We start from the raw sequence: 26,693 nt of genomic DNA on the forward strand, positions 1-26,693 counted from the left end.
TTTTTGAACATGCAGTATTCAAAAACGCTAATAGCAATTTTATTATCAAATTTACCACTTTTACGCCACATGTCATAAATTTGTTGTTTTAAATGGAATGCCCTATTTATTTGTGTCGCAAGGAATTTTAAAAATCATTGCGAAAGCTGACAACATTGTTGTTAGCATTTTTTATTTCTTCATGTTCAAAAACCCCAGGCATTCAATTTTGCCAGCTTTGCCAGTTTTGGAGATATTTAAACATTCCAATACTTTTTACTAAGCCGGTATACTAAAATGTTGCTGTCGACAGTAACAGCAAGACTATAAAATGCAAACTAATATGGGGTGCTATATGTATGGAAAATAGGTCACCTTCATCAACGACAATCTCAAAGCTCGGCGGTATATTTACTCGTGAAACAATGACTTCTAAAGAGGAAACCAACATAGAGTCTTTGGAGTCATGTCGAGATCATGCGATTTATATCATCGAACATGTACGTTATGCGGTAATTTTCCATCTTAATCGATCATCTCTTCCACCAGCGACAATATAGTACTATAATTGTAGAATTTTGTTGTCAAAGTCGCTACAGAAAAATTTCTTCAAAATCTAATTTCTCAAAATTTGAAACATATTAAAGGATATTTAATCAAAATTTATCAATAATGAAATAAATATGATAAAATTGTTCCTATAGGGATCCTGTGATAACAGCGCATCTTCAAATGAGTAAGTATAACATCCCATTTCCCCTATTCTCCCTTATTTTCCATGTAACCCAGATGTCGTTCGATCTTTGTACTACATGCGTTTCTGTTAAACTGATATATTCTTTTTTGTGTGTCAAATAGTATATTATGCAACAAGCGTGGAAAACGGCATTTGAGTCACAACTTTATTTGGCACGAAACGAGCGAATGCTTAACAAACTACTTCAAAAGTTTACCAAACGCGTTGCAAACTATACTTTTTCTACGATCGTTAGTTTTTGGCTATATATTTGGCTTGGCTCACATGAACGTCAGAATTGGCAAACGTTAAAATTCAAGCCGTGCGGTAATATTCCGGAAATGTCCGAAGTGGCTCGGATCCGTGGAACACGAAACTCACGTCGTAAAGTGACTTTTTCCGCACTCTAGATCCTTGGGTAATTATGTAGTGGACGTATCATTAAGATTTAGTGAGGACATTTCAAATTTCAATAAAAGAACTTACCTTTTACTTAAGACTCTATATGCCAATAACTATGTATTACACTAAAGTTAGGAAAAACTCCGTGAGTCATATATTATGTCTGCATTGTCATATAGTCTAGTATTGTTTTATCAATGTTTAACTGGATCGTCAACGCCTTCAAAAAATACAAAACAACTGTTGTAGGTTTGTGTATGGCTTAAGGAAATATGACCACGTGTCCCCTAAAATTAAATTTTTGCAGTGGTTGAGTAAGTATTAATGAGAATATGCCAACTGGGCCTCACAAGCAAGGGTTTACCTGTAATGCGGCAAAAACTTTTATTCGCCATAGACTTTTCTTTGCCTTTAAAACCATTTCGAAAGAACACTAAAGGCTTGTTTTTAAATAAATAAAGTAATAAAATAAATATTAAATAAATAAAGTTTTTCGTCTATTAATTAATCACAGAATTATTTCTATAATTACTTACTTTCTTTTTCTTTTGTTTATATTTTAATTTTCTTTACTACGGGTTTTCTTGTTACAAATTGTATTGTCAAAATGGTGTATAATATATGGATTGATTGTGTTGGGTTAATGTTGAATAGCTTACTTAGTCAGCTAGACTTCGCCCTTTTAGATTTTAGTATTGTATACTGTGTATTATGTATCTGAATTCTCAATAAAGACTATTATAATTATTATTATTACTATTAGTATTATCTGAAATATCGTGGCAAATTTATAGAGAAAAAGTGAAATAATATCAGAAAAAAAAAGGTGGTACGAGATTAGGGTATACAGGCTTGTAAAAGTTCATTTTTCAGAGCCTTAATATAGATTCAGTTTGCTCAGGCTTGTTCATTGTTCAATAGTTTTTAAGTTAATTTTCTACTCCCGTCTGTAAAATACCTAATTACCCACCGATCTAGCGTGCGGGAAGCGTCACTTTACCACGTCAGTTTCGTTTCCCATGAATCCGAGCCACTTCGGACATTTCCGGGATTTTACCGCACGGATTTGGAAGCAATCGGATGTTTTCGGAGATATTTCCCACGCTTTGAAGTTCGTCAATTCTGATAGTCCTGTTAGTGAATGTATTTGTATTGTTTTGTGAAAATGTACCCAAAAACTAACGGTCATAGAAAAAGTATAGTATGCAACACGTTCGGTAAACTTTTTAACTCACTCGTTTATTAAACACTCGCTCCGCTCGTGTCAAATAAACTCGTGAGTCAAATGCCGTTTACCGCACTTGTTGCATAATATACTATAACGATCATTTTTCGTAAATATATGTTTTTTAAGCATAGAATAGCATAAAATGTCTTCAAATGAAGGACAAAAACGAACTCTTCCTAAAGGCTCTAATTCTCTCCACCCCAACGATCCAAAGAATTAGCTTAACCTGATCTCCAAAATTGGTCACCTGAGTCCATTCATAAATTTATGGGTAATTTTAAAGTGTTAATTCTTAAACGGACAAATTTCTTTCTAAATTTCCAGAATCTCGAAAATTCAAATTTAAATTCAATGCTTTAATTAGACAACCAATATATCGAAACTAAAACTCCAAATCGGTATTTAGACAAACGTTTAAGAACTATTCTTTACACATCTCAAAACTTTATTCAAAACTCAATTACCAAATTATCAGTATTATGTATTATTTATAAAACCAGCCATATAGTTAAACAAAACATGGTCATTACAGTGTATTGCATTGTGCGCCATCCAAGAGTGTCATAATTTTATATACTTAAATTAACACTTAATGAAAATTATTTTTAATTTCAGAAGGTTCCAAGGTTCAGATCCAAGATTATTACAGCCAAATCCAATGTGTTGTAATTATAAAATTAAATAAATTAATAATTTAATAAAAATATTAAAGATTGAAGAAAATATTATGAACTACACGACCTAATAGTGACAATTGGTAGGTACAGGCCATCGCATTAAAAGGCGATCCCTATAAAAAAATGCAAAATTGGCCCTTATGCTGCCCTTCTTCATAGGAAGGACGCCAAGATTCACGCAACCATATGTACAGGAAAAAAGACTATTATTAGTTTCTACAATTTCTTACATTTTTTATGACCGATTTTTTAAAGCCAGTATTCGATTCAGAAATATTAAAATATGCTATCTAAGTGCATTCGTTCGAGGTGCAATAGTTGCATAGGATATTTGTCTACCCGTATCACAACCAAACGCGAATTTTGAACGACAATGCATATTTTTCCGGTCATTTGTGTCAGCTACAAAAATCAATTCAACAGTAATTAATAGATTAATTTAACATTTAACGTCAAGTGCACCATGTCGGTACAAAGGTGTTACTTCATCACATCTGAATCCCCATATTCGATTTTACAAATAGAATGTGCGAAAAGTGCGGAATATAAAATATGCAAGCGTTCCAACTTTTGACTTTTTAGCGATGTTATTGCACGGAAAATGCTTCGAGCCAAGTCAGACTTGGTTAATCCTCAGTCGGCGCGGATCCTTCCACGAGGAAGGTAGTGTGCTTTCACGAACCGGTTTCCTTTTACGTCGCGACCGAGCGCTATTTTTTCGGGTCGGAAGACAGATTCTGACGTTATATTGTAACCGCTTCAGCAGACACATTCATCTTTTAAGAATTACATTTGGCTCCGTTTTGGTTTCTACGATACAGTAAGTTATTTTATTTCTTGTAGTTTTGGTAACCGATTGTACCGTATGAACCTTTTGTGAAGCGGTACGGCGAGTTACTGGACATCTTTTGCATTGTTGCGATCAAGTAGGTGAAGGCTTTTTGGGTTGGTTTTCATCGCGGCCGTGCAATGTTTTATTTGGAATCGGATCATCGTTAATAGCTGGCGATTTTTTTAATCAAAAAATTCGATTATTGGAGATACCCATTTAAGAGTTGGAAAATACCACGTGGATTCATTTTCCTCTCTATCCTCTGTTCTGTTTAGTTAATTTTCGCAACGAAGGCGAAAAGAACCAACCAACATTGACGTTTTTTCAGTTGTACCTCGGGGTTCATATTGTGACCCCGTTTTCGAGGATTAATTTACTTTTGTCATTGAATCTGAAATAAATATAAATTCAATTTATCGTTGATCAACCTTTGGATCTAAATATAAAAAAAGTCTCTAAAAGTTTCTCTAGCTGATATTCAACAATAAAATTTGATAATTTCTTAAATAAAAATAGTGAATGAAACTAAGAAATATAAGTGTGTTACTTGATTGGAGGCCAACTTTATCGAATCATTGAATGATTTAAGGCCAAGCTAAGGGCTATAGGAGCTTAGGTTTTGTTAGTCCAGCTAGATTGTTATGAAATCATTCTGAGAAATGAGATAATTATCCAGAAAGAATTTTTGCATATTAAAATTAAAAAAAAAATTGTTAATTTGTTCCATTTGAAATTATTGTTTTATAAAGAGCATAATGGTTCGTTTGCAGATACTGTTAATTAGATGCTTCTGGTAGTGTATATCTTTTTAAATACTCTAAAGCATGATCCGAGTTAATAATTGATTATTTTCTGATCGAATTCCTCTGTAAAATTTTGTAATCGTAAATAATAATAAATAAATAAATATATATGGTGTGTATAAATGCCAAATAGCTATTATAACTACCTACCAGTTGTTGTATTTCTTCCGGTGATTAAAGCGTTTTCAAAATAAAAGAGTTACTTGTCCATTTCAGTTTTATAGAAGTTATTGCTAAATTGCCTTCGTGTTCAAAATATTTTTGGGCACTTTTAAAAACGCTCCCTGTTGCCTGGGAAACCATCCGTCTATGGCTACGTATGGTTCGTTTGCAAATATACTTTCATCTCAAAATGGGATGGGTTTTTTTTTGTCGGTATTCAAATTTAAACTGTGGTTTTGGAAATAAGATATGCAAAAATCTGGTACGTAGATAGATAACCTTTACTATACCTTGTCTTGATTGTCAGATATTCAAGTGCAGTTGATCCAAACTCTGTTTATAATAAATGTTAAATCTGTTAAATTGTTGCTAAGGAAGTCAATAATAATAGTGATAGTGGGATAATTTCAAATGGATAGTCATCTTTTTGAAACGCACAATTAAGGTAGAATTTACTATATGGAAAACATGAGGACATAATTACCTAATACTGATTTTTTATGTTAATAAAAGTAGTATATTTTTGAATATAAAATTATAAAATGTTAATATTAATCACTTTTATAACAAACTTTAGTACTGGCACTGTTAATCTTAAACGACTTAAACGGATACTATAAATGTATGAGATAAGAGAAGTAATTAGAAAGACATTTCTGTAAATGAAGGGTTTGATGACGACACTAAAATTAACTATGAATATATTTACATAATTATGCATCATCGAATAATACCACTAAGGGACTGATTAATCTTCAGTTTCATGTTAGTAGGGGATTTATAGTCAATTTAATAATATTGAGCACCGAAAATAAGTAATTGGTACTTGGTTAATCAATAACGTTAAATGTTTTAAGTTCAAGCAGTTTAAAATTATCTAAATGAAATATGTGGCATTTGCATTATATGTAGTGTGTAAAATGGCCAAATCATCCCATCAGTCGAAATATAATATCAAAGTTCTAAGTAACCTCAATTTCTGGTTTTCTCTTTGTGCTTTCCGATAATTCGATCGGTTTTTTGGAAGAAAAAGGAAACCCCTCGGGAAAAGCTATTGTCTTAGAATGACGATTTTAAAGTGTGGTATAAATAATCAACCAGTCACCTATTCAAACATTAGAATTAAAATCTCATTATTAACCAGAAAGATATGCAATATTTTCTTTATGGTTTTCGTATTTTATTTTTTAATTCAATTTGCTTTATTCATAAAAGGTACTTTTACAGAAAATAATATTTAAAAGGATTTAAAGGGAAGATTCTTGATTCTTGAAAATGAAAAATATAGTTATAGTTATAAATTAATAGTTACTTGCATTGTTTTCTTCGTTAGAATACTATTATATGTAGTGCCTAAACTCTTAAAAAATTGCGTCCAAAATTACTTTCGCCCGAGGTTCCACAGTGGATTATTTTAATAGAAACTTAAAGCTAGGACTGTATAGAATTCATACTTTTGAAGAACTCGTTTAAAGGCTGCTTTTTTAGTTTTTCTTATTTAACTTGAATCTTTGGATTGTAAACAATCTTTTGGGTAGTGATAAGCTAAATTTTTCAAGTTTTCCATGTTGGTGTGTGAAAATTATAAAATATAAGTTTTCTACCAAGATGGTTTGCGAAAGAAAGAAAATTGTACCCTCAATTAATTCAATCAAATGCATTGTTTTAATGTTCGTATTGATCCTTCTAAAATTTTGGTATTTACTTTTGAAAAATCACATCTTTAAGCTTGATCGTTGAATTTGAATTAAAAAGCAATTATTGATAGATTTTTAAATTTTCAACTTTGATAAAAGAGTTGTGAAATATATATGTGAAATTAGTTTATAAACTGTGACTGAGTGACGTGATAAATAGAACAGATGCCGAAACATCAGAACTAATAAACATCAAAATACCAGTAATGTCGGAAAAAGTTTTATAAACGAATATTTGAGCAAGTTTATAAAAGTGTTACATACTATACTTTTTCGACAAACATAGCGAAAAAAATACGATCGAATGATGGACGCAGAGCACATGCTGAACCTTCAGAACTGACAAACGTCACGTAACTACGGTACCAAACAACTTCAAACTAACTTGTGATAGTGTTTAATATAACCCTGACTATTAAAACGGACACTTTGCGGACGCTTGTTCAATGGATAATTGTGAATTATTTTGCAGGGAGTCAAAAAACGATATTATTCACTAAATAGCAATGAAAGCAAACTGAATTAATAGGTGATTATGGGAAAAAAGCCATTGGAGCATATATCTACGATGTCTTGGGAACTATAAGTTGTCGAGGAAAAGCTTTTATTCTGCGGTTGTGCTTTTATCACCGGCGTCGACATATGGGCCGTTAAAAATTCTAGAATATGGTTCGCAGAAATTTTCAAAGTAACGTCCTGTTCAATGAGATGCGTCTAGAGAACTTTCAATAAATTCACAAATGCTGCCTGCATATAATTCATACACCGTTAGGTAAGTGCGAATGTATTATGGTATCGTTTTATTCTTAGCAGTCTTCCAAAAGAACAGTTGCCATGACGCCCAAGTCATTAAAAAAATTAATGTGTATCTTTTAAGGATGAATTAATTTACTATTGAATGCCTGTAAATAATGCGTAGGCACATTCTTCTGTGTTGTTGCCGCTACCTGCTGTTAAAAAGCTTTAAACCACTCGACGTATGTAAATAAAAAGCTTAAATAAAAACGAAGTAATTAACACTAACGCAGCTGTTAAAAACTACCGGATAACACGGAAAAACAAGCGAAATGCAATAACTTATTTTAATTGGTGAAAACACCTGAGATTGTGGTCAATTTAGAGCAACCGTGAAGAAAATTTCGCAATACGAGTATAATATTCCAGTGTATTATTTTCTATGAATCAGCTAATTATGTAATGCGCAGCAACATTAGAAAATTTATTTATGTTGCGATATTATTTTACATTTTATTAGTTCCTATGACACTGACCTTGAGGAAGACATTTTTCGTGAAGGTTGCATCTGCCTGAAAGTTGGATTAAATACAAATTCTGGAAACTTTACATTTACAATTGTAATTGTAATAAGTTCCTTTTAAGTTTTCCTCGTGAGTATTTCATATTATAATACATACAAGGGTTTGAGTGTACTATTTTTTGAAACTTGCTAATCATGATTTAGAAACAAGATTTAACGCTATATTTTACATGTAAAAAATTTCATCAAAATGTTGGTATAGCAGTCCCTTTATAAAACATATTGCATATTAAAGCATTTTCGACATTGCTGAAAATGAACATATTTTTTTCAATTTAATCGGCTGTAATCTGTCTATTCTGCCAGTTCAAAACGCTACTAAATTTATATTAGAATAATTGTGGTGGGACGACCCTGAATAAGACAAGCCTAATAACTAAACACCGCACCCAAAAAAAGTTGCTTCAACTTAACTACCAACAAAAACGTCTAATAACTTTTGCTTCGAACTGGATTTTTGATAAATATTAGAAAAAATATTTTCAAATGATTTTGTTACTTATTGTTCCTTAAAAAGTTGATGTCACGCCTCTTCTAGACATTTCTGTGAGGTCGCTATTGCGTATAGGCCAGCAAAAGGAGGTCTTTGCTTACTTGCTAAATACTTTTTATATACCCCGGTAGCAGCAATTACCGACATGGAACTTTCTCCGGATATGTGGAGACGTTCCGTATAAATCAGAAAACGCAACGTTAATTGAAACCAACAAGTTTAATATATTTTAAGTATTCGAATAAACATCTCCGGCGATTTAGAGAAATATGCTTTACTGGATAAAAGGAAACGAATTGTCTCCGCAATTTAGTTCGTCATTGTTGATTTTACTGGATAGAATGGAAACAATAGATCCTTTTAATAGTACGATATATGGCCTCCAGTGAAAATTAGTAGTGGGTATACAAGTCATTGTGTCGCATTTAGAAAGCGCGTGCAAATTAAACACGGAGTTGTTTCAACGCACTTAACTGCTTATTGTTTAGGTTTAGATGATAGGGTATTGTTTTCGGGCTAATTAATTAATAAATAGATAAATAAATTGCGTTCCTGTGTATGTGATATTTTCCTGAATTAAAAATAAGATCCTAAAATAAAACTAATCTGCGAATAATACTTGAGAAAAGCTTTATACTCTATGGCTTCGTTTCCAGTTTTATTTCTCAAACTCAAAGCTTTGAATTTACCACATTTAAACCTGAAACAACATTAACCAACCAGTATCGTGCAACTTGAAATATGCTCTTAACATTAATCCAATTTTTCCCGCATTAAAACATAATAATTGGCAGTTATTGTCGTTTATTTTTATTTTTACGTAAACATTTATCTCAAAATAATAATAACTCAAATTATTGTTTTTGGCACAATGTTTAGGCAAAAGTAAAAAAATATAATGAAAATAACTATTGTCTTTTAATACGGATAAAATTGAATGATAAATTAAGTGAATAGTGACACTTAATATGTTAATATATCACATTTGATAAAGACACGGTGTTGTCGAAACAATTGTCATGTGAATATATATAATTTCGTGAAAATCTGAACTTTTAGTTCTTATTTATTTTATGAAATGGATTTTCATCAAGTAAAAGCCAGCTTAGTTCAATTTGTGGTAAGTTACCATTTAACACTTGACAATTGGACTTGAACAAACTGTAAATCAGCCATTAAATTCTAAATTTGGGCATTGATATCGTTGGGATTCCGTTATATGGAAGAATTATTCGCGGCGTATTTAAAAATAATCGTAAAAGTTTTGTCTGACGAAATTAGTCGCAATAAAAACGGACGGTTTGTTTAAACAAAACTTACATATAAAACGTAGGGCACAAAAATAATATCTTTATTGTAATCTGATTTATGTGTGATTTTATATAATTTACGACGCTACAGCAACACTGCTTCATTCATATCAAGTATGTTCGTAAAACTGTCTTGTGATTTTTTTACATGGAGATTTTCCTAGTGGTAAAGAATGATGTGGTTGATTATGCGTCAACCTCGTGTACATAAATATGTTTGTGTTTATTAAGCAATAAAGGAACACAAACCAGAGTACTACGTATTGTGTGAGAATGGAAATTCCTTGCGTAGAAGTTGGTCGTTGCTCTCAATTTTTATTCAAGGACTACGTAGTGGTTGTATAATATATTGCAGTTCAAATTAGTTTTGTCGACAAAATGGTTTAAAAATTACTAGTATATGTACAAGATCCGTCAACGATGACTGAGCAGACACTTATTTTTTACTCTTCCTGTCTGAGTTCCAGGTTACTTTTTATATGAAATTTACAACTGTTACAAACGAAACAACTAAATATAATAATATACAAACTGGTAACTTTTAAAACTTTTTGTCTGTTGTGTTATTGAGGTGCCTAAAAAACATGAAACATGCAATAAAAAATGTGCAAACCCGAGGCCTGTATTCAGAGATGTGTAGATATCCATGATGATCGACATGACCTCTCGCAATCAAATTTTATGAAAAAATTAAATTTATAAATTTTAGGTTCAATCAAAGACAGAATAAAAAGCACAATTTGAAAATTTATATTAAGTTTAATTAATGTATTGAAATTTTGACGGTTAACTGCACAGCAAATTTATTGCATTATAGCGAATGATTAAAAAGTCGCCCGAAAAAAAATATTCAGATGGTGAGAGCGCCCCAGAGAATCTATTGTGACTCTCTCTATTACTACAGAGAGCTATCCAGGTTACTTCCTCTCAGCAGATTTCACAATTTCGATAGTGGCTCCTTGGTGTAGCTCATTGCCTCTGATTTGGTTACGCCCAGCAAAGGGAAACGTACTCTCTATACCGAATTGTATTTAGTTAAGATATATTATATTCCAATATTTCTGTTGACCCCCATTTTCTACATTACTTTAATTCCTCAATTCCTCCTCAATTAAAAATTGTTAATTTTTTCGCCAGCATTTTCAATGCATTTTCAGTATAAGTTATTTCAGTTCTTATTCAGGCCGTCCCAACCTCGACGGAGAATCATTAATAGTTCGGGGCGGACTAAATGCCAGAATGAAGTTTGAGGGTATTTTTCAGAATTGTTAATTGCTAAAGTTAAATAAGCCAAAATTATCATATATTCTCAAAAAGTTTTTTATATCATTTAACAGGGGTTCAAACTGCGTCCCAGGACAATAGATGAAACATATATAAAACATAGATATATGCTGCTAGTTCTTGAAAATGCGGTAACGTCGCTTTGTTTTTCTTTTTCCATATGCATCTAACCTACTTTAATCACACTGTATAATATGTATTTTACGTCCCGCTTAAAAAAAATAGAAAACGTTGGAAACCTCTTGTTGAAGTTTAAAAGGCCAATAAAAAAAATGGTAAATTTTCTGCAAAGTTTAATACAAAAATTATAGTGTTTAGCAGTATTGAAAGCAACAGTTGAAAACACTAACGTAACTGTTGGGAGTTATTCACTTATTTTGACAATGCCTTTGCTCTTCTATATGACCTGAGCCGAACTATCAGCTTTCTGGAAATGGTTGACGAATAATAATTAACCTCTAAATATAGGTAAATGAGCTATTATGGCATTCACTACTAAATACAACATTACCTTCTACTACAATAGTGAAGAGTGCCTTTACAGGAATTATAGCTTCAAGGATTTGGTAACGACCTTTGACCCAAATCATTTCTACAGCTCGCATGATGAATCACTTGGAAAATCTCTAAAAAGTTTGAGTCATCTCCAGATCTTGTAGTACTCTCAACTTAACTACATTCTGCTACGATGAGTTCAAAAAAAATTAGACGGTGTTAATTCAGAGCAGTCTATAATATATCTACATAATTTAAATGTGAGTAATTAAAGCCGGTATTTCGAATCACCGTAAGTAAACATTATGATCAAAGCATCTATGTCGAAATATACCACCACACTTAAAAGCTATAAACTTTAAAAATTTCCAATAACCAAAACTAACTGAATAGAATGTTTATTGAAAATATCCTGCCATATAATGACTCCATACTTCCGCTAAGATCTAACGTAAACTGAAGTAGAGTGCCTTTAGTGCCGGTTCGCTTGGAAACTAGCTAGCATACCGAAATATTAATCTATTTTCAACGCACTGTTACAAGTGTGATTGACATGGTTTGCAACCGAAAGCTTAGTATCAAATAAAATTCCCAAATAATCGCGTTAATTTCACCAATGTCATCTTGGTTATGGATTACTAAACTCTAAATATTTTCATCTGCAAATAATAATAATTTATTCGATTCGATATGCCACTAATTAATTCATTAATTAAAATGGAAAATATGAGAGGGACAAGGTTACTCCCCTGCGGAGCCCCACTGGTGGCAATGAATTCATATGACTTATGTCCCCGCACCTTGACCTATCAAACTCTGTCTCCCAAGTAAGACTTAGAGAACAACACTAGATTTGCGTTGAACCCCATCTCCACAAATCTGTGGAGAAAAATATAATGGCCAACCTTATCGATCGCTTTTGAGAAGTCAGTGTATAATGCTTGAGGGGTAAATTGAGCAAAACATGCCAAATTACCAAGGATACTATGTTTGTTATGTAAACCATACTGAACTTCCGCTATCAAAATTTTTAATCTGATTAAAAATACCATGTATTCTCCAAAGATGATAATATAAATCACGGGAATGTAGTTCGAGATTAAAATGTTATTTCCGTTTTTAAAACCGGGATTATTCTAGCCGCCTTCCAGCTATTAGGAAAAAAATGTGTCTTAAGCGCAAGATAAAAAAGATAAGACAAGAGTTATAAAAATGGAAAAGCTAGGGATTCTATCAGAACGATGGATCATTTTATTCTTTGATTTTTCAATGCTTGCATTACTGAATCATCGGAAACACTAATCAGCATAATGCACGAACTGCATGAAAGAGTTGATAATGTTAATAATCACTGAAATTGACTTGAGAATTTGGAAAAAAGTATTTTTTTTAATTATATTCTACGTGCTCACGATTCCCTAATAGCTATTAATTGGCGACGGCTATGGAATTAGTATTTTGACGACGGGCTTTATTTCGAGAACAAAAATTATTACGCAAAAACATGTTGCCGCGTTCCATAAATGGGGATCTTGCCGGACGACATTTCCAATAAAGCAAAGTTTGCCCTTCTCTTTATCGGCACGTCCCTGCATTTTGATTATAAAGTTAATTATACAATGAGCGTATAAGGTCCATAATGGTGACAAGATCTCCGAGCGAACCGCGGATTTATCATTCCGGCGGACGCGACATACCTTAAATAGTAAAGGTTTTATTAACTGCCAGATAGGACCAATTTTATAGCATTAAAAAGGCTGTAAAATCAAGTTAACTAGCTATAAAATGTTTACACGAGATTTACACGTTATTTCGTCCCCGCGGTTTGCTGTAATTCCTCTTTCTCCTCGCTTACAGAATTTATGCAATGCCAGTAAATTTATCTCATGTCAATGTCTAGTGGATGTGCTTATTGTGTGAATCTCAATTGATTTGAACTCTATCCGAGTATGATATTTTTATTAAATGTCGTTTTTAACATTTATGAAGTTCTCTGCAGGCTGAGAACTGCAATTTAACATTTCATTTGTTCAAAATACCATATTTAAAAAAATTTATATAATAAAAATTTATAAATCAATTATTATAGTATGGTCAATTAATTTGAATAGTCATATATAGTTTTGCCTTTATAAAAACTCCCAAGTGCTTACCTCCGTGCTTGCTGATTAATTCAACTAAGCGGGTAGCTTATAAATTCATTGGGAGAATGACATGCTGCGTCGGATTTTATTGAGTCGAACTAGCTAACGTTTCGCCAATCATCCTTTTGGCTCCTTCAGAGCCTGACTGACTCCCATTTTAAGCTAAATGAGGGGCATAAACACCGCCTCCGTTGACTGATTCCCATTTTGGTGACAAGTAGAGACCTGAGTCGCGGTTAAGATTGTTAGGTTGCTTATAGATTTCTATAGACTCTCGGATTTTTCGTTGTTAGAATAAAGAAGAATATTTGTTATCGAATAAAATTTTATGTCCGGTTTCGTGGTTGTGTTCGGCAACTGCTGCTGCTTATTTGTCTCGTGTTGTTTGAGCCTAGTTGATATTTTTCGTCCGGTATGCGGTTATAAAAAGTATTACAGTAGAAGTTTCTTTGAGAATAAGATGGCTTACCTGTCAAGAAATGTTTTATTTTTTTCTTAAATTGCGTTTAACTCACAAGGTTTACAGGTTCTGCTAATTTGTTAAAATAGGTTAATGCATAGAAACCAAGATCATTTTGGCACCTTTACAAACAGTGATAAATTGGTTGTAAAATCTTATTACTTGCCTCAGTTCTGTCATGATAGTTTTTTACATATATAAAGTTTTGTGGGATAAATTTACATGTTATGAATGAATGTTATTAATAGAAGTATTCTTCCTCTCGATAGCCCAAAACCACAATAAATAGTGTATTATGCAACAATTGCGTGAACGGCATTTGAATCACGAGTTTATTTGACACGAGCGGAGCGAGTGTTTAATAAACGAGCGACTTAAACAGTTTACTGAACGTGTTGCATACTATACTTTTTCAACGACCGTCAGTTTTTGGGTACGCTTTCGCAAAACAACACGAATACATTCACTGACATGGCCGTAATAATTGACAAACGTCAAAATTGCGCCCAAACCCGTGCGGTAAAATCGCGGAAATATCCGAAGTGGTTCGGATTCGTGAGAAACGAAACTGACGTGGTAAAGTGACGCTTCCCACACGGTGTGTAATTAGGTATTTTAAGGACGGGAGTAGAAAATAGTATATTATGCAACAAGTGAGGTAAACGGCATTTGACTCATGATTTTATTTGACACGATCGGAGCGAGTGTTTAATAAACGATTGATTTAAAAATTGACCGAACGTGTTCCATACTATACTTTTTCTACGACCGTTAGTGTTTGGGTACATTTTTGCAAAACAACACGAACGTGAGAATTGACAAACGTCAAAATTCAAAGCGTGGGAAATATTTCCGAAAACATCCGATTGCGCCCAAACCCGTGCGGTAAAATCGCGGAAATGTCCGAAGTGGTTCGGATCCGTGGGAAACGAAACTGACGTGGTAAAGCGACGCTTCTCGCGCGCTAAATTGGTGCGTAATTAGGTATTTTACAGACGGGAGTAGAAAAAATATATTACTACACATTTTCAAAACAATAAAAAGATTTCGCACTCCACTGAAAATTTTAATTTTTAAATTTTAATACATTAAGGTAATTTTCTGCACCCTGTGCTACTGATCAAGGTGCGCTATTTGTCACTTTAAGGCGTCATATAAACTTTCAAGAATTGTAATTGTTTGTGTGCTAACGGTTTATGATTATTTTAATTTATTTTATAATAATTTTTGCGCTTCGTCAAAAATGTTCCCAACTTAAAAACTAATAATCGTGTAAAAGAGCGAGAATCCATTTGACAAATACTTTATGACTTGTTCATTTCATAAATTGTCTTACAAAGTACCTACTCAAATTATCATCATATAATTTCAAATTTAGGGTCGGATGCTTTTAGCCCTTAAGAGCACGGCAACAATATGACTACATGTGAACAACAAAGGCCATAAAACTGTAATGACGCTACCAGAGAATACAAATTTGTGCAATCATAAAAGCGCAATATAGAAATATTACAGTAATGTTTGTTTTATCGGTAGTCGGGCATTCCGACCTTAAGTGCTTCGTAAAGTGATTTCGTCACCCAACAGTCTTATATTATCGACACGTACTGTTTTGAAACCGTACAGTTCGATCCCACTCTAGTCGTGGATTTGTTTATGTCCCTACAATGGTTTTTGTGAATTCCATTAATTAGAATTCCAAACGATGAAATGATGTTTCTCATCATTTAAGACAATTTGCATTTAAATACAGCTTTTGGTAACTTTAATGATCAGTCAGAACTCAAGCCTGGTGCGTTTCCAGCATATTTTTTGATACAATTTCAAAATTCAAATTAGTTGACATTTTAAAGCAAACTTTTTTCTGCACCTAAGTATACTGAATAGATTATCAGTATCAAAAGTACAACATTATAAATGTAGCTAATTATTGTACTGAGTGTTTCAATTTTTTGTGGTTCACAATATAGTTTCCGAAGTCCCAATGTTGACGTGTTGACGGTCGAATTTGAAACATCCGATTTACATAATAATTTTCAATAAACTAATAACAAAGAGATGGGTTATTCTGATTTAAGAAGAAAATCCCATTTTCACAGTCAAATCTAACCCTATTACCAAAACCGATAAAGCCATTATAGATAAATTTATTTTGGCAAAATAACGCACAATCGCAACCATCTCTGTTTAAAGACATTTCTTCGAAAAAATACGTGATTCTGATTGTTTTTATTCTGTTGGAGCATTATATCAATCACGCTTGGGGAAACAAGGCTACGACAAAATTTAACAATGAGAAGTCAATATTCTCCTTAATATTCGAAGCATATCAACAATTACCCAAATTACGAGATGACGGATGCATAATGTGCGTACTCGGCGAAGCAATTTATCACGAATTCAAATTTTCCCATGTTTATCATGCCTCACGATGCAAGAAATATTCTTCCTTTAGTTCGTATTATTTTAAAAATAGATTTAATATTGCTAATGTCAAGTAAGGGATTCGAAAATGACCCAAGGAAGACTGGGGTTATTTTATTTTTCAAGGTTGTCCAATAATTTCTAAAAGTAGAATTCTCATAGAAATGAGATGTCTTTGTTGTGGACGAAATGGTCATTGTTGATTGTGCCGGGCAATGCATGTCAATCTAAACAACACATCCATTGTGAGTGACATGAAAACGCTACTCCAAAAAAAAATCATAAATATAAATAAATTATTAAAAAATATTTGGTCTTTGAAATTTCAAATCCTCTCTCTTAATCTGTTTAATAATTACATCGTGTTTCCAGTTTCTTGTGTCACCTGGTTTTTAAAATTAACAGAGAACTCGCAACTACAACGCCAAAAACTAAACAATTGAGCTATGGAACTTAATTAAAAGTTAAACAAATTAATATTAAAATAATTTTTTGCATGTTTCTGCACGCCGTCGGTGGGTTTATTTTATAAAAAATGGTTGTTTAGTACACAAATCAAAATTGTCTTCTTTTGTTTCGTTGCTTATTGCTTGCATTTTGCACTTTATTAAGACGTTAGGCTTGTCCTATTCGATTTTTTAGTTATTTAGATATTTAGTTTTGGCTGATACTTTGGAAACTTGCAACTACAACACCAAAAACTAAGCAATTGAGCTATGGATCTTAATTAAAAGTTAAACAAATTAATATTAAAATAATTTTTTTGCATGGTTCTGCACGCCGTCGGTGGGTTTATTTTAGAAAAAATGGTTGTACACAAATCAAAATGGTCTTCTTTTGTTTCGTTGCTTATTGCTTGCATTTTGCACTTTATTAAGACGTTAGGCTTGTCCTATTCGATTTTTTAGTTAATTAGATATTTAGCTTTGGCTGGTACTTTGGAAAATCACTTCCCTTTTTCGATTTTCAAAGTCCATCAAACGTGTACAACTGGACTGCCATGTGGTGTTAAAATATTCACCCTCCTTTCAGAATCTATATGAATCTGCTTGACATAAACATAAAACCGGATAATGCCATAATAATATTACGGTGGGAATAAAGCCAACATTTACGATTCCCCTAAATACTTATTTGACACGTTAAATTAATGGCTACCATTTGAAGAATGATTCACGGATGTCAATGAAGCGGTGCACAGTGGGGTAGTTGAAGGGACGTAACGACCTCTGCTTGTGAACCTACAAGAGACAATGTTTATGAACGCATTTCGCCACATCGCCATATTGTTTTCTACCTATTAGATAGTCATGTTTTTCATAATCTTAAGTGTTCTAATAAAAAAAATCATTTTGTCAAAAAAAGTGATCAGTCCTCAGTTTTATGGTTAAGAGAACTTGGTTTGATCTTTTGTAGATGAGAGTCACATTTTAGCTGGTTTAGACATGGATAAAACAGTATTCAAGGTATATTAAATTTCTTGGATTACCTATTTTAATTTCATTCGCAAAGCCATAGATTGTTATGGTCTGTATTTGCATTGCATTGCTTTTGTTAGGCAGGTAGGTAGGTACGCTTTCTTACAACAATGGGAAGAAATAACAGATTCTAATGCCCTACGTCACTGTGATACGCGGTCGATAACGTCGGACTGACGAGTCAACAACCAATCACAGTGAAAACGAAATCAATTTAATAAATTACGGTTAATGTGAGCACAATCTGCCTCAATACGTATAACTTTCGTTAACTTTCAAAGCTTTAAGCACTTACATTGTGTTTTATCTATATGATTTTACGTAATAGGGTTTTGTCTTGTTATAAAAAGTTAATGTCAAGTCTGAAAGTTTGAAACAATTTACGGAAAAAGACGATCATCTTGATGTGTGCTCACTAAGAGGTAGTCCTAGGATTGCCAAGTACCATGGAATGCCTTGAGTTCTGCCACTGCTAATATTATGCTGGCGGTTAAAGATTTACTTTACATTGGTTGCATGCGTATTTTTTCTAAACTGCTACACTCTGGCTGATAATTATTTACGTATTAACTAAAACTAATCCGTTTCTATCGAGGTGAATGGTGTGCCAGTGCCTTTTAATTAAGGCATCCCCTCCTTTTGGAAATAAATCACCCTTTTAAAAAGAAAACCTAAATAATCATAGTAGTATGGCCAATGGCGGTAAAAAAATCCAGTCCCTAACAATGTCCAAACATTTATTGTACTGTAAAATTTATATAATAATTAACATTATTTTAATTGACTTCTTGTCCGTTAACCACTAACATTTAAAAGAAATTGATATACCATTATAGGCAACTGAGTTCTAAATATGTAATAATTATGGTGAGACATCCTTTTCAAAGACAATTAAGGACATGTAATAACCAAAAATTAAACTTCACCTTTCCAAATAATTAAAACGGAATTGTGGGAGCCTAATCGATAGCAATCTTAATGTCCTAGGTACAACGGGTCTTAGTTAATTTTTTAGCTCGAACGTGGCGTGAAATGTAATTTTCTGTTTATCTAGGCATGCAACGGTTTTATTTGGGTTCATTTAAATTTAGCACGTTCAAAGTGTTAATTGGTTCCAAGTATGTTTAACTCGATATCGATTTTAACTGCAAAGTTCAGTATTATAAAAGGTCGCACCACCATTCTCACGAGTTTAAACTATTATTGCCCGAATGTGTGTACTTCAGCAACCGAATGATAAGCTATAGTTTTTTTACAGTATTAATTTAAAAAAATTAAATAAAATAAGAAAAAACAAAACGTTGAAAGGGATTTTTGACGTCAGCGAAAGCTGAGTTTAGGAAGTTGTATTTTTAGATACATTTGTTTTTTAAATTGAAATCATAATTTTCATTTTTTTGCAAAAGAATCGAGTTGGAATAGGTTCGTTATAATTATGAAAGTTTTTAATTAAATCGGTAGTCTTTGATTTTCTATTAATCAATAAATTGTGAATGAGTCAAAGTCAACCATGTTAATCAACACCGGCAGATATCAATTTTTTTTATTTTATTTTAAAAAATGTTAAAGAATTTATTTAGAAAAAAGCGAAAAGGGTAAATCAGCGTAAACTTAAAATTAATTAATAACTATATATAATAATAACTATAATTTCAATTATAGTAAATTTTATTATTCAGGTTTTCGACCGCAATTAATAATTCTCGACCTAGAACAAATCGTGATTTTATCATTGCAATGCGTTCAAGTTTTAACCGCTAATGAACGTTGACGGCTATCGGAAATACAATCCGAAAAAGCCTTTTGTTCCTGGATGGATTTACAAACTTAGTTTTAAGTTACGTTAAAGATGGGATTTAAATAAGGATAAAAATAAAAAAAACAGCTTGAAATAATTCACTTTAGCTTTCGAATCGATGAAAAAAACATATTATAAATTGCCAAGACCTAACCAACACTCAATCATCTAATATAGATTTCAATAATTTTATGGACCACCTATCCAAATACCTGTCATTTTCGAATTATGCTAGGTTTGTAATTGAAATTTAAAATTAATTCGGTTAAAATATGTTATATTGTTTTTTTGTTGTAATGTTTGGATAAACGTAGCAGCAAAATTGGATATTTATATCTCAATGAAAATAGAAAATAATACACAGGGTGGTCTATTAGAAAAATATAATTTTAAATTCAGCGCGGCAATTACCTTTCCGTTAAATTTTCAAAAAGGCACTTCTACAATGAAAAGGGCTGAAAAATTTGTTTCACAAGAAAGTAGGGACAAAAATGGCCCCTTTAAAGATGAGTGAGATGTTCCTCTAAAAACTCTGTACTCTTTATCGCCCTATGAGTTTATGTAACAGTAATTATAATGACTAATGAATAATGACTATTTCAATATACTCACGCATCAAAGTTAAAAAGTATTTTTTGCTTTCAGCCAGAGGATCTGAGTCTCAAAAGGTCCGATGTATCGAGAAAAAGATTTCGTAGCTTTTTTTAAAGCAGTATTCAAGTGGAAAAATGTATAATTTTAAAGTCGACACTGCAAAAAAATTGTCACATACTTTTACAAGTTACAATTTAGATAATCATTAAGGATTATCTTATTCTTAGCCGTAGTGGTTCCTGTTACTGCGTTCAATGGGCAAGAGCACTTCAAAGTAATTCGAGACGTTGACAAGTTTTTATTAACATAACAAGGCGATACAAGGAAATTGAGAAAATATATCACGAGGGCCTGACCAGGAGTTTACCTGCACTTAACACCTGTTTTGTCTCAGTTATTTGGACGCAATAAAAATTAATTGGCTACACCGAAAGGGAAATGTGGACGAGTATATTTGAATGGAGGGCTGGACGGACGAGAATGCCCGCAATGTTAATCGTGCTAGCCATAGACATTGTGAAAACATTTATATTTGTTGTAAGTTTTTTTTTTCGAAAAACAAACTTTTTTCAATATACGAGAACAGATTATTCTTATACTCGCAATGAATTGACTGCAACTAAGAATAATTCAATAACACACAGGGCGGAGTAATGTACCGTTATTATGACAAATCCCGTTAAACGTTAATAAATTATATTGTCTATATTAAATTGCATGATATAAAAGACATTATAAGAAGATCTGACAACTCATTCATAAAATGCGTGAAAAACATTTTTTCAAGGCCCTGTATATCAAAAACGACATTCCAAAAAATTTTTTCAAAAAATTTGTAACATCCTGTATTGAGCTAAATCAAGAATTAGTGACTTTAAAGATACCATCACTTAGATCAAGGCCAATTAATACAAACTTTCAACTATAGGAATACCCAGCTGTTGAGGATTATAAAGCTGTTTATAAGGCCAATTGATACAAACTTTCAACTATAGGAATACCCAGCTGTTGAGGATTATAAAGCTGTTTATTATTGACCCGAATAATTCATGATGAAATTATTACTCCCTTATAATACTGGGTCTGTATAACCGACCAGAGTTTTTCACCTTCAAATAAAGCCAGGTAGTCAAATTCTTCCTGGTGATATTAGGCGAATACCTGGCTATCCAATCATATTCACCGTTCATTAGCAGTTGTTGATTAGTTCGTCGCTCTCGCTCCTATTTATAGAGCTTGTAAAAGTCGATTTAACAGTTGGCGCCATGGAAACAAAACACGGCAAAGCTCAAAAGTTTACGATCCACACATTAAACTTAAAATAAATAAAGCATAAATTGACGGATCTTGTTTGCTTGGATTATACAATTCAGTTGATCCTCGAAGAAAACTGGTATTTATCCTGTATAATTTATAAAGGTTTTCGGACACATGCGGTTAATCGTATAGAAATCTCAATATATTTTTATCTTAAGCCCCAAACTAAAATCTAAAAAAATTATATTCTTAGCAAGTCTTTTACACGAGAAGCTTTATTTGCTTTCACTTTAATCGGCTAGAATTGTTAACTTAATTAAGTTAAATTAAACAAAAAATTAGTTTTCAGTTATCTAATACAAAAATTTCCCATTGAAACTAAAGTCTGTTCATAGATATAAGAAAGTGACAACTGATACGAATTAAGGAAGCACCCGGACAAGATGTAAGAATGAAATATGGCCGAATAGGTCCGTACTTTGCTTAGAATTTAATTATTTGGGGTTTTGTTAGGAAAGATACTAAACAATATTTATTTATTTATGTATGTATTTATTACCTACTTAAATTACTTAAAATTATTCAAATAATATATCAGTATCACTATCGCTACCATCGCCTGTTCTAATTATTATTTGTTCTATATTATTTGCAATATGGATATACGATTGTTCTGCTTTTTCTATATGTTTAACAGAATTTGCTCAACTTTGTGGAAAGATGTTAAAAACTTCGGTTTCTATAAGTTTGAGGACATTGGAGTTAACACGGGGGAAAACATTGTTACGACGAATGGCAGATTTCATTTGGTGCCAAACATGTTCAATGGGGTCAAATATACAGTGGTAAGGTGGAAGACTTAAAACTGTATGCCCTAGATTTTTTGCATAATTATCACAGACGTATTCCTTTTGTAGGTTCAAGCTTTGTAGAACCTCAATTAATTGCTTTTTGGTATAATCTTCGTGAAAATAAATATCGTTATTATACCTGTAGTTTGGATTGTTGCTTTTGTGTCACATGAAGAAGGGGTTTTAGTCAACAGTCTACTGTGATAACTTGCATTGCCCATTACAATTACGCTATTAGGAGGAATGTTTGGAACAAGTTTGTTTTTAAACCAACTTTCAAATAAATCAGCGGTGGTGTCTTTATGGTAATCCAGAGAAGAATCTTTAATATTTTTCGCAGACAGAGAAAGTCCATTTTGAATCCAACCATCTTTAGAGCCAGCATGCAGAATAGTTATTCTTTTCCCTCTTTTTGATGGCGTGTTTGTTTTACACTTATCAGTTGAGTCAACCCAACTCTCTTCAGGAGTATCATAAGTGTCGAACCAGGTTTCATCCAAGTAAATAATTGGTCTTTGTTGTTCTCTGTAAATCCTAATTTTTTCTAGATATTCCAGTCACCATTTCCGAATTCTAAAAGATTCCATTAAAACTTGCCTTTTGTCAATTTTTTTAAATCTAAAACTCATGTGTTCAATACACTTCCTAATTAAGATATCTAATGTAGGTACACTCGAGAAAATGTCAACATCGCTTCTTTTTTTCCTCGCTGAAATGGGATTATTCACAATTTCCCAACCATACAGTTGATGTTGGAATTTTCGTCAATGTGGCCGTTTCTTCTAAAGATGCTTGCTTGCTGACACCACGTTCAATGAGAGTCAAATAAATATTGTTTATAACTTCCTTAGTCTCAAAAGAATAGTGTTTTCTGCATTTTGGTTGGAGCATGTCCTGAGATACACTAGACTCGCACATATTTTGCCTAATTCGCACACGATTCAACACACGCTGTATTACACACGAAATAAGAATGATTACTAATAGACTTAACCTAAGTAGTATACCAAACCAAAGAATATTAAACACAGATAGGTATAAAATTATTTTCTATTGCACACCACAATTTTACCTGAATTTATATTCCGAAACTTCAGGTAATAATCTTGTTGCATTGTATGTTAATGACCACCCTTGGATAATCCCATTCAAAAGCAATTGGTCAATCTATGAACAGACCATACCTCCATAAAGTAGAACTCCGAAACATAAATCGCCCACAGCTTTTGATCGCGTAGGAAGCAAGCAGATTAAGACAAAAAAGGGCTGAAATCTGTCGAATATGTCGTGTCTCAACTTTCAAGCGCCGAAAATACGAGACATCGCTTTGCACTTTACTGTAAAAACCTTCGACTGGTTCGCTCTAGATTCGACTTCAAACTTTATAAGTCTTTTTGTTAGTATAATGCAATCTTTGCAAATATTTCTTTTATTAACAAGACAATTTAGATATCAATTTTACCAAAAATACGCCCAAAAAATCAGTTGTTCTTAAATTTAAATAATTATCAAATATTAACTGCATAAATTAGATTTGATCCAGCACATCAAATTTCGAGTCAAGTTAAAATAAACTGGTAAATACTTACTTGAATTAAAAGTAGTGAAAATACCGGATTTTGTTATACTCTTATTAATTATAAAGATTGTTTTCCTGGGTTAAATCTAATGGATCCGGTAAGACGTCTGGTAATTATTTAATATAACAGCAGAAATTTGATTCGAATTAACCACAGCAGTGAACTTTTTTTCCGAAAATAACCCTTGTTGTCAGTTCAACTCTGGAATAACGATCAATATGAAAATTACGTTGATTTTATTTTGCTATTAAACCTGCCCTTTCCTGGTCCTTTTCAGGTTTACTGTTCGTTACGTCCTTCCATGAATTACGCCTTTTATCTAAACTTGTCCCTGTCATTCTGTTACCAGGAACTTGCCGACCTACTCAAAACCTTGTATTATTTATTATCTTATTATCCCATCTATTATTTAAAGTGATGATGGTGGGTTAAATTAAACTAAAGCATGGATAATTTTCTAATAAATATTGACATTATTAGCACGAGAATTAATTATGAGTATATGGCTTCGAAATTTATTTTCATTGCTCTGGACAAACAAACATTCTTAATTATAATTGTTATTGTTATTTTTTTTAGAAAACGCGCTACAAACGTACCATTTTTCAAAGTATATATTGACATGTATAGTTCGAAGGTTGCTAAATTTTTAAAAACCGCTGTGTTAAATTTAATTGACAACACTAACTGAATTCCACGCAAAAGACTTGCTAAAGTTAGCTAAGTTTATAAAAATATCTATATATAAAGTTAGTTTTGGTAAGTTTAGTTAGTTATTCCTATAATTTAATTGGTGAAGGTGCAAAAAGTAATATTTAATAATGTAAATTTATTTTCATTATTGTGCTAAATAGAGACACCGAGGAGAGGAATAAAAATTAGCTACGATAAAAAAAATTGTTCTAAAATATTAACAAATAGCACTAAACAATCTTACAATAAATGCACAAACTATTTTGAGACTGCCATTATCATTTTAATTTAAATAATTATAATTTTGTTAATAATGGCATTGTGAGCAATTGATGGATAAGTTTGCCCTTAAGTTCCAACTCAATTCTATTATTTATACTAAAATGTGTGGTGGAAGTTGGTTTGTTAAGTTTCGTTCAAATGTCCTCCTAATACGAGGACGATTAATTGTAAAAAATAATGAATAATTATTGCCAATTAATAATTATTGCCATGTTTGGTGATCCAAAACTTTATATACGTAAGACTGCATTATCGTGACATCTGCTGAATTATGACTTTAGGTGAATGTTAAACTAGGTACGTTTATATTAAACACGCATAAAGAAGCGGTAAAAGCACGCCTCTGCATTTAATAGACCCCACAGGTAAACACGTTCCCGCGAAAGATGTTGACAGGCTCAGGTAGACGTTTAGCGAGTTACCAAGCGATCGCTCAATAGTTCGCCGTATTAATTTAAACCTACTCAATTTTGGCCCTTAAGTCGTAAGAAACATGTACCCAAGGTGACTCAATAACATCTTACTCCACTGACCATCGAAATAATTGCGCACATTTTTAACCGTTTTTTGGTTATTGGTGTAAGCAAGATTTTTTTTTTTCGTATCTGACTTATAATTCTTTGAAATGTTTAGTATCCATTTTATGAAACTTATGACACAATTTTATCATGTACAGTCTCTTTAAACCTTATGCTATTTACTAAATAAATATAAATAAAATATAAACTAAATTTCCTAAATACCAAAACTAATGAAAGAACACATGTTTCCACAACTATGTTTAGTGTACATAATCAAGTTAAGAAGTAAAAATAATTATTTTATTTTGTTGTACAGTATATGCAATATTTTCTATGAAGTCATGGACACAGACAAAACTCCTCCATGAAAATTTTCGAAACTCTCTTTTGATTGATCTTTAGATTACTATTTCAATTTGGAGGCAGAAAACTACTAATCAAGATCATTACTTGATATTCAGTGTGTGGAATAATTAAGCAATTAGATGTACGGCTTATTCGATTATAATTGATCTCTCTGTATACGAAAGTAAATAACTATCAATATCCGTATAGTATACTCAATAAAATTAAGCACTGATTGGCGTCGATATGACGACGATATCTATTAACATTTCCTTCCTGTTCGAACAAAAATTAATAAACCAGTTTCAATATCAGGTTGTCAAAGGAGATAAACTCAACTTTGGTATGTCTAGCGTCTCTAATCAACATATCCAATATACATATGGCAATAGTTATAAATATTCATCTATCTTTAACTATATATAACAGATCGCTACACTCGTTATCACCACAGGCATATCCGCTGTATTTAAGCGATTGTAAGTACACGTGTTGGATATACCTATCGTTAAGTGAAATCTGAGAAGTTAAATGAAAAAAATATTTTCTACGTTGTGGCTCTAATGCTTTTTCTTTAGACGCGATACGTGCAATATCAGTTTATATTGGTTACGGTCTACTTCGCCTTTCGTGGTGTTCTAATTATTAATTTTTGTTTCGTTCAAACTCTGCCAAGTCCGCTGTCTTAAGACTGATCATCGGGCTTCTTCATCTGGCGAAATAGTAAACTCAAGAACGTATAACAGCTTCGCCGTTGCTCGTCTTGAACGGAAAGATTTTTGTAATCAACTGAAATTTAATGACCAGTTAAGAGAACAAGAAATACTGCGATGGACATTCTGCATCGCCG

The 26,693-nt window shown here is 32.4% G+C and overlaps 1 protein-coding gene across 4 annotated transcripts in view; it reads left to right on the plus strand.

The window, feature by feature from the left end:
• The first annotated feature begins 3,669 nt into the window (after positions 1–3,669).
• Positions 3,670–26,693, plus strand: part of LOC132696047 (extracellular sulfatase SULF-1 homolog) — a 64,815-nt gene continuing 41,791 nt past the window's right edge. For 3 of the 4 annotated variants that reach the window (XM_060660586.1, XM_060660588.1, XM_060660589.1), the window contains exon 1: positions 3,670–3,842. The gene's annotated coding sequence lies outside the window, so the exon portion shown is untranslated. Of the gene's footprint in view, positions 3,843–7,269; positions 7,289–26,693 lie in introns of those variants that run through there. The other variant, XM_060660587.1, reaches the window with a different exon arrangement.

Source organism: Cylas formicarius, unplaced genomic scaffold (assembly GCF_029955315.1).
Source record: "Cylas formicarius isolate icCylForm1 unplaced genomic scaffold, icCylForm1.1 PGA_scaffold_1__22_contigs__length_36826433, whole genome shotgun sequence".
Taxonomy (NCBI): domain Eukaryota; kingdom Metazoa; phylum Arthropoda; class Insecta; order Coleoptera; family Brentidae; genus Cylas; species Cylas formicarius.